This window comes from Elephantulus edwardii, unplaced genomic scaffold, assembly GCF_000299155.1.
Source record: "Elephantulus edwardii isolate Elephantulus edwardi_28Jun2011 unplaced genomic scaffold, EleEdw1.0 scaffold00323, whole genome shotgun sequence".
NCBI classification, from domain to species: Eukaryota; Metazoa; Chordata; class Mammalia; order Macroscelidea; family Macroscelididae; genus Elephantulus; species Elephantulus edwardii.
In genome coordinates, this window is record NW_006400073.1 from 1897747 (window position 1) to 1908445 (window position 10699).

Sequence of the window (10699 nt, forward strand, 5' to 3'; positions counted from 1 at the left end):
GATATTGTTGCCTTTCTTTAAGGAGGTAAAAGAGGTAATTTCCAAATTTATTTGTAAAGGATGGTAATCCTAAATAAGAAAAACTGTATTGAAAAGGAAAAACAAAGTAGGAAGTATACTGCAACTGCTCTCAACACTACAGTCGTAGTAATCAAAACAACATGGTAATGCTACAGTGACATAATCAAATGGAATAGAATCCAGAATTAAAAAATCAACCCAAAGTGGGAAAACAGGCAACATTATGATAGTTGGAGAAAGGACTGAAGTTGTTAATAATTTCATTTTGCTTGGATCAACAATCAACATTCTTGGTACCACAATTCAGAAAATCAGGAAGCATATTGCATTGAGTAAGTTGGCTGACAAGGATTTCTCCAAAATGTTACAAAGCAATGAAGTCAGTTGAAGACTAAGCTTCACCTGATTCCAGCCATGGTCTTCTCAATCACCTATTATACATCTGAGAGCTGAAGAATAAATAAGGATAATAGAAAAATGTATTCCTTTGAGTTATGGGGTTGGAGTAGAGTACTGAATATTCCATGGACTGCCAAAAGAACAGGCAAATATATCTTTGGGAAAGTACATCCAGAGTACTTCTTGGTGACAAAGATGGCCAAGCCCCACTTTCCATACCTTGGACATGTAGGGCTACTTGATGGAAAGGAGCATCATGCGTGGGAAGATGAAAGGACAGTGGAGGAGAGGAAGACCCCTGACAAGATGGATTGATACAGCGATTTCATCAATGGCCTCTAGTGTGTCAGAGATTATGAGAATAACACAGGATAAGGCAAGGTTCAGGTCAGCTGTTCATAGGGTCACAATAAGTCATACTCGACTTGATAGCACCTAAAAATAACATCAAATCTAAGGTTAACTGATTTTTTACATGAGATGAAATTAATAAGTGAGAAATGATAATTTCTTTCACAAATGATGTCTGCAAAACTGAATATCTGTCTGCAGAAAACGGAAACAAGATCCTCACATCACAGACCAAAAAAAAAACAAAACAAACCTCTATGTGAATCAGGGACCTAGGGATAAAACCAAAAGCTATAAAGGTTATGGGTGGGGAGGCAGGGAAAGCAATAAATCTAGAAGTCTTAATTATTCTTCTTCGTGAAGTCCAGTTTCTAGAATGATTAGCTCAGTATACAGATGTAATAGGTATGGAGAAAGGATATAGCCCTGACACAACTTTCTTGAACTTGTTCTGTTCAGATGACAGTCTCTTGGTTTAGGTATAGGTTTCACATTAGCATAATTAAGTTTTATGGAATTTTTATATTACTGAAAGTTAGCTGTAAATTGTTGTGGTCCACACTGTCAAATGCTTTTGCATATTCAATAAAACACAGACAGATAACCCCCTCGTAATCTCTGCTTCCAGCCAAGATCCATCTGACATCAGCAGTGATATCCCTGGTGCTATGACCTCCTTTAAATCCGGCTTGAATTTCTGGCAGTTCACTAGCAAGGTTTTATTCTAGCCATTTAAAAAATATTTGTGAGCAGGATTTCGGTTGCATGTGGTATTTACAATATTGATCAATAATATCCATATTCTATTGGATCACCTTTTTTGGAAATGGGAGTAAATATGGATCTCTTCCTCTTCCAGTCAGCTGGCCTTCTAGATATCTTGGCACCGATTATTGAGTATATTCAGGGTTGCATCCGTTTGTTGGAATATTCCAACAAATGAAAGATCTGGGGATCTTTCATTTTCTCAGCACCTTCCGCACAGCTTGAGCTCTTTGTTACCATTGGTTCTTGATCATTAGCAACTTCCTGAACTGATTGGTACAGTGACTCTGTGTATCCTTTCAATCTTCTTTTGATGTTTCCTGAATCATTCAAGATTTTGTTCAAAACATCATTCAATATTGCAACTTAAGACACATTTTTTTTCTTCAGTTCTTTCAGCTTAAAAAATTCTTATCTTTTAATTTTCCAGTCAGTTGGCCAAGTGATTGTTCTCCAGATTTCTTGGCACAACTTAAGTGCATACAAAAAAAAAAATATCACAAATGGGTCACTAGTAAGATGTAAGGGTAAGAAAGAGAAGAGGAGAGATCAGCCAGATAGCAGAGTGTAGCGGGCAATAGGGAGATGAAGGAATAAGAAAGATTCAATAGAGACTCAAAAAGACCAACTCTTTGCACATTTCTATTTAATTATTGTTGTTGTTTTATGCTGTCAAGTAGACTCATAGCATGGCTCTGAAACTTGCCTTATCCTGAGCCAGCTTCACCATCTCTGATGCACCTGCCCTCATTTCCACACTCCCTGTGTCAATCCATCTCATTCAGAGTCTTCCTCTCCTTGCCTGACTCTCCACCCTTCCAAGTATGATGCTCTTTTCAAAAGACTGGCCACTCCTCACCACATGCCCAAAGTATGTTAGATGGAGTTTCAAAATGTTTGCTTCCAAGAAGGAACTGGGTTTCACCCTCACCCAAACAGATCTGTTTGTACTCTTGGAAATCCATGTTCAATACTCTCCTTTAGCACCACAACGCAAAGGCATTCTTATTTATTTTCTAGCTCTCAGATGCATAGCAAGGAACTGAGAAGACCATGACCTGGAACAGGTGCACCTTAGTCTATAGACTCACATATTTGTTCTTTAACACTCTGGAGATGTCCTTTCTAATACAACTTATCTTTTCATTTCCTGACTATTTGGTGCCAATGGTGTCGATTCTGGATCTGAGCAAGATGAAATAATTAACACCTTCAATGTTTTATCCATCTATTGTGATTCTGCTTATTTGTCCTGTGTTGAAGATTTTTGTTTTCTTGATTTTGAGATGCAATCCATATTAATGATTGTTGTCCTTGATCTTCTGCAGCAAATAATTTAAGTCCTCCCAACTTTCGGAAAGCAAGGTTGTGTCATCTGCATAAAACAGGTTTGTGATGAGTCTTCCCCCAATTCTAATGCCATATTCTTCTTCATAAAGTCCAGCCTGTCGAATGGTCTGTTAAGCATATAGTTTGAGAAGGTATAGGGAAAAGATACTTGATATACTCCTTTCTTGATTTTGAACCATGCTGTATATTCTCTTGCTGGGTTCAGACAACAGTTTTTTGGTCTAGGTCTAAGTTTTACATGAGCACAATCAACTTTCTGGGATTTGCATTCTTCTCAGTGTTAGCCACAATTTGTTGGGATCCACACAATAAAATGCATAGTTTGATAAAACACAAATAGATATCCTTCTGTTACTCTCTGATTTCAACCAAGTTCCATTTGTCACCAGCAGTGATATCCTTAGTGCCATCGCTTCTTCTAGACCCAGCTTGTATTTTTAGTGATTTTCTGTCAATGTTCTGTTCTAGTTGGGTTTTGTTGTTGTTGTTGTTGCTGTTTGTTTTTACAATCTTCAGCAATATTTTGTTTGCTGTGATATTGTTCAATAATGTCCATATTCTGTTGGATCACCTTTTTGGGGGAATGAGAATAAATATTGGTATCTTCAGTGAGTTGGCCAGGTAGCTGTCCTCCAGATTTCTTGGAACAAACTGATGAGCAATCCAGGACTAAATCTGCTTGTTGAAATATGTCAGTTGGTATTTCATCAAATGGTGGTTTTGTGGGTTCCCCCCCCCAAGTCTTACAGAATAGCTTTAACTTCTTTTGTTGCAATTGTTTCTCGATAATATGCTACTTCCTGAAATAATTCTGTTAGCCAATTTTTGATGAAAAGAATTTCTTCCATCTTCTTTTGATACTTCCTGGATCATTCAAAATTTGCCTATAGAATCTTTCAGCATTGCATCTCGAGGCTTGAGATTGTTTTTCAGTTCCTTCTGCTTGAGAAATGACTAGCAAGTTCTTCCCGTTTCATCTTCTGACTCCAGCTCTTTGCACAATTCATTATAATACTTTGCTTTGTCTTCATGAGTTGCCCTTCGAAATATTCTGTTCAACTCTAATTTCATCATTTTCCCCCTTTATTTTGGTTTCTCAGCATTATAGTGCATGCAATATTCAGTCCATTCTGATATCTATTTTGAATGTTTTTCCTCCTCTGTCTTTATAATGATCTTTTGCTTTCTTCGGGGATAGTATCTATCATTCCACAGCACATCTGATCTTTGTTCTAATATTAGTCTTCACTGCCACAAACCTGTTCTTGAGATAGCTTTTAAATTCAGATGGGATAGACTCAAGGTCATATTTTCATCCTTGTGTATTTGTTTTAAGCCATTATTATTGTATGTAGCTGTTGTTGTTGTTGTATGAACTGTTAAGTTGCCTGCAACGGGTAGAGACCCTATGCACAATAGCACTGAACCCTGCCCTATCTGGAACCAATCTCACTGTCTCTGACACTTGTACATCTGTAACACCAGTTATTATATCAATCAATCTCATCCAGGGTCTTTCTCTCCTGTAGTGTTTCTCCAGCCTTCCAAGCATGATGTTCCTCTCCAAGGACTGCAGATAAAAACTACATTGAGATATCATCTCACACCACCAAAATAGTGAAAATCAACAGGATAGCAAACAACAAATTTTGGAATGATGCAGAGAGTTTGGAAGTCTCCTGTAATGTTGGTGAGAATGTAAAATGGTACAATCATTATAGAAGGTGATCTAGCACTTCCTCAAAAAGCTCAAAGTAGAAATACCATCTGATCAGCCACCTCACTACTAAGAATATACTCCAAGGAAACCAGAGTTGCAACACAAACAGATGTATGCACACTCAGGTTTATTACAGCATTATTCACATTTATAAAGAGATAGAAGTAGCCCAAGTACCCATCAACAAACAAATGGTTTGAGAAACTGGGAGAGTCAAACAATGGAAAAATCTATAGTACTAAAGAACAATGAACTCATGAAACACTACACAACACAATGAGTTTGGAGGACATTTGTTTAATGAACTAACTCAGTAGCAAAAGGACAAATGTTGTGTAAGACCACAGTTATAAAAATAGAACAGTTATGTAGGAGGAGGGGAGTAACTGGGAGAATTTGAAAAGAATGGATAGACATTTCTTGTATTGGAACAGGTGAAATTAAGTTTAATGTAAAAGGAATGGATGATCAGACATTATGTATATTGCAATTACCAAACTGGAACAAAACATACACTACAGATTAATTTGGGATGGGGTGGGGTGAGAAAAAATGGGAAATTTAAAAATTAATAAACAGAGAAGGTAAGTGGAAGGAATAGCAATATACAATAAAAGTTTGCTTAGAATAAGTTAATTGAAGCAATCAATGATAACCATTACCTATGAAGGATTGAGAAAAACCAATGTAATTCATAAATTTTCACTCAAAAATTAATTTAAAAAACAAATACACAAGAATAAAGGATGGTTTGGAAATGCTCACCAAGTTGTGCCAAGAAATCTGGAGAACAACCACTTGGTCAACTGACTGGAAGAGATCTATATTTGTTCCCATCCCAAAGAAGAGTGACCCAACTGAGTGCGGAAACTACAGAACAATATCATTGATTTCACATGCAAGCAAGATTCTACTGAAGATTATCCAAAAACGACTGGAACAGTACATCAACAGAGAACTGCCAGAAGTCCAGGCTGGGTTTAGAAGGGGTCGTGGCACTAGGGATATTGTAGCTGATGTTAGATGGATCTTAGCCGAAAACAGAAAATACCAGAAGAATGTCTATCTGTGTTTCATTGATTATGCAAAAGCATTTGACTGTGTGGATCTTAACAAACTCTGTCTGACTCTGAGAAGGATGGGAATCCCAGAACATTTAATCGTGCTAATGCAAAACCTATACTTGGACCAAGAGGCAGTAGTCAGAATAGAGCAGGGCAACACCGAATGGTTCAAAATTGAGAGGGGTGTACGCCAGGGATGTGTCCTATCTCCATACATTTTCAACCTGTATGCAGAGCAGATTATCCGAGAGACTGGGCTCTATGAGGAGAAGCGTGGTGTTGGGATTGGTGGAAGATCTATCAACAATCTGTGATATGCAGATGACACAACCCTGCTTGCTGAAACTGAGGAGGACCTCATGCACTTACTGCAGAGGGTCAAGGACTGCAGCCTTCAGTATGGACTGAGGCTCAATGTCAAGAAGACAAAAATTCTCACCACTGGACCAGTGGGTAGCATCAGGATGGATGACAAAGAGATTGAGATTGTGCACAGCTTCAGTTTGCTTGGCTCCACGGTCAACACTCTTGGCACCAGCAGCCAGGAAATCAAAAAACGTATTGTGATGGGAAAGTCTGCTGTTAGGGACCTCTCTAAAGTACTCAAGAGCAACGGTGTGTCTCTGGAGACTAAGGTGTGCCTGATACAGGCCATGGTCTTTGCAATCGCTTGTTATGCATCAGAGAGTTGGACAATGACTAAGGAGGATAGAAGGAGAATTGAGGCCTTTGAGCTGTGGTGCTGGAGAAGAGTATTGAATGTTCCATGGACTGCCAAGAAAATAAACAGATCCATCCGAGAGAGGGTTAAACCAGGATACTCCTTGGAGCCAAGGATTCTGGGGCCTCGTCTGACATACTTTGGACATATTGTAAGGAGAGACAGGTCCTTGGAGAGAGACATCATGCTTGGTAGGATAGAGGGACAGTGCAGGAGGGGAAGACCCTCTATGAGGTGGATTGATTCAGTGACTGGGGTAATCGGGATGGGTGTATCAGAGGCAATGCGATTGGCACAGGATAGAGCAGGGTTTAGGGCTGTTGTACATAGGGTCCCTATGAGTTGCGAACGACTCGACGGCACATAACAACAATAACATACATTACAGCAATAGCAATAACAACCAAAAATATATGGTTCTTCTAAATATCTCATGGAATTGGTTTACTGTATTTTTTATTTGTTTTGTTTTGTTTTAGTTTTGCTTTTAATATACTCTTTTTTAGCCTCTGAATTTATTTTTTTAATTTCCATTCATTCATCGTTGCACATTTTCTTCCTTGCTCACCCCTCTCCCCAGTTTCTCTTTGACAAGTAAAATCAAAAAACATTCTTTCATTGTTATACAACCCCCACCCACCCCTTTCCCCCCCTGCCCCCACTCCCTGCACCTTCCCCATCCACTTCACTATGCAGGTTTGATTCTGGACTCTTGTCACGACAATAATACCTAATCATATATTCCTCCTAAACAGTATTCTCCCTTATCTGTTTCAAAGCAGTATACATTATTTATCTCCTCTTAGTTTCCCCCCAACTCCAATGTCAGTCCCTCTTTACAACAGTGGCACTATGCAGTATTTATCCTTTTGTGACTGAGATACTTCACTCAGCATAAAGTTCTCCAGGTCACCCATTTTGTATAATAATTCATGTGTTCCTTGTTTTTCAATTCAGCATAGTATTCCATTGTGTGAATTTACCACAGCTTCTCTGTCTGTTCATTTGTTGATGGCACTTAGGTTGTTTCCAACTCCTTGCCACTGTGAACAAAACAGCATTAAACATGGGTGTGCATATATCTGCTTGGGTGGCAGTTATGGTTTCTTTATGGTAAATTCCCAGTAGTGGAATTGTTGGGTCAAATGTTATTTCTATTTGCAACTTTTTGAGAAAGTGCCACACCTCTTTCTACAGTAGTTGCATCATTTTATACTCCCACCAACAGTGAATAAGGGTTCCAGTTTCTCCACAACCTCATCAGCCTTTGTTACTTGCTGTTCTGTTAAATTTTGCTGTTCTGGCTATAAGATGATGTCTCATCGTTGTTTTGATTTGCATATCTCTTAGAGCTAAGGATTTTGAACATTTCTTCATGTGCTTGTTGGCCATCTGAATGTCTTCTTTGGTGAAGTGCCTGTTCATATTCTGTGCCTATTTTTCAATTGGATTATTTACCTTTATCTTGTTGTGGTGCTCAAGTATTTTATAAATTCTAGATATAAGTCATGTCATTACCAAATACTTTTTCCCAGTCTATGGCTTCCCTTTTTTCCTTTTGGAGAAGTTTTTGGATGTGGATAGGGATTTGATTCTCAGAAGGTCCCATTCATCTATTTTATCTTTTTTCAGGATAATTGGAAGACTGTTTATGTTGTGGATTAAGACTACTAGAGTTCTTCCAAGCTTTACTTTAATGACATTTATAGTGCTTGGTTTTATTCCTAGGTCCATAATTTACCTTGAGTTGGTTTTTGTATATGGAGTGAGGTGTGGATCTTGCTTGAGTCTTTTGCAGATATTTTTCCAATTTTGCCAACACCATTTGTTAAAAAGGCTGTTGTTTCCCCACTTAACTGATTTCACCTCCTTGTCAAAATTCAGTTGACTATATGTAGAAGGGCTGATTTCTGGGTTCTCAATTCTATTCCATTTATCTATGTGTCTGTCATTGTACCAGTACCATGCTGTCTTAACCACCATGGCAGTGTGGTCACTAGGTTTAATAATGGCTCATGACATTCATCTCATGGAACAGCTAGATCAACTAGAATAACATAGTCCATAAATTTTATGTTCTTTCTCCTAGTTTATTGTCCTAAAGCTTGTGAATAGCCATCTAAGCTACACCAATTATAGATATTCACCTGGAGCAAAAGAGAAAAAAAGAAACCAAAGATTCAAAAAGGAAATGGTCTACTACACTGATAACCTATAAGAATCATAGCATCATCTATCCTCAGGCCAGAAGAACTAAAAGATACCTAGGTCATCTTACTGACCATTCTGATGAAGGACAAAAGAGCAGTGAGTTTTTGGGGGCACTTAATTGCTCATCCTTCTCCTACAGAGCAGCTGTTGGATTCAAACCATGTCCCTTTGAGATTGCAGCACAGTTTCTTACCACTAGTCGAGAACAAAAATTCTTTTTAAAAGGCCATATGTGCTGGACCTCCTAGAGGAACCCTTGAAAGTGTCACCCTGAGATACTCTTTAAACTTTGTAGTGAAGGCACTCTGGAGGTCATCCTTCAGCTATATAACAGTACTTGTGTGTGTTCTGCTCCATTGACAACTGTCTGTATGAGACCAAATGATAAACATTTACCTGAAAGCAATGGGGGTCTGACTCTCTTTTGTCAACATCCACATTTCCAAATGATATGTCCTCCAAGAAATATCTTTTCCTAACAACTTGCCCAAAGTATGTGAGATGAAGCTTCACTATCCTTGCCTCCAGGGAGCATTCTGGCTGCACTTTGTCCGAGACATATTTGTTTATTATTTTTGCAGTCCATAGAATATTCAGTACTCTTCTCCAACATCACAGTTCAAACTATCAATTCTTTTTCTATCATCCTTAGCCATTGTCCATCTCTCAGATGCATAAGTAACTAAAAAGATGATGGTCTAAATCAGGCATATCATCGTCTTCAAATTGGTATCATTCCTCATCAGTACTTTGGAGAGTGCCCTGACAGGAGACTTTGTCAGTGTATTACGTTCTCTTGATCTCCTGACTGCTGGTAACAAGGGTATTGATTGTGGATCCAAGTAAGATAAAGTTCTTGACAATTCCAGTCTTTTCTCCACCTATCAAGATGTTGCTTCTCAGTCCAGTGGGGAACCTAAGTTCTATGTAAATTATCACCAAAAGAATATTAATTAGAAAAATAAGGATAATTAAACATAGGAGCCTGATTGTGGTAGTTTACGACTGCCATGATGACATCATTCTAAGATGGAAAATCAAGGGAAGTTTCTGAGCCCATTTTGTTACCTGAGTTTCCCAAGAAGACTTTTAAGTACTATGTGTATCACAACTCTCTCTAAACAATTCCCTCAATAACTAATCATCACACATCTACCAGGGACCTAACAGTCATCTCAGTGCTAATTATTCAGAAAGCCCTTCTCCTGCAGTCTCATTAACTTGAGGATAGAAAATGAAACACTTAGAACGTGAGGGGAAAATATCAAGTGACTGGAAGGTAGAATGATTTCTTAGATGGTTTATTCTTCTTGGAGGGCTTGTCCCCTATGAATTCCTGGTGTCTTGGGGGTGTTTCACCACAGCAAAGTGATAATCCTGCCACCTAGTTCCCATGGAAACCAAACCAGGACCTGAAGAACAAAAGGCTACTCAAGGTGACCAGTGCAAAGGAAGGAGTGTGGGGACCGACCTGCTCTTCCTCCTTTCTCTTCACCACAGCACACAGCAGGCCCCAGTACCCTGGGGGAAGGCAGATAGAGCTTGTAGGACAAAGCTGTAAGACACGGGCAGCTCTGAGAAGGCATGGGCCTCAGTTCACTCCCCTCCCTTCACCAGGCTAGCACTATGTCGGGGCCAGCAGAAGTACTTGACAGATAATTTTAGAATGAATATTGGCGCTATGTGCCCTTCGCCCTCTTTAGAGCCACAGTGTTTAGAAGTATGTCTCCTATTGTGGTCATGGACACTGCTTTAGGGGATGTCCAAGTAGAGCACTTGAGTCCACATAGCAGAAATGGCATTTGAGGGAGAGAGTCCCGGAGTTCTCCCCTACTCCTTTCCTTCTGGCCACCCCTGCTCATCACTGCTGACCCCACGTGTCTGCCCCATAGCTTCCTTGGTCAGTTTTACCTTTAGAGAAATCTCAACAGTGTGTTTTCTCTTTCTTCCAAAAGGCCAGTGGTTTGAGAAGAAAAGATGTACTGTCCTCCCACGTTCAGAGCAGGAGGGCTGTTTCCTAGAGCCCATGATCAGGATTGTAAGTCCTGTGCCCAGAATGGTCATCCAAACCTGCCAGAAGCCACAGACTGCCTTGAT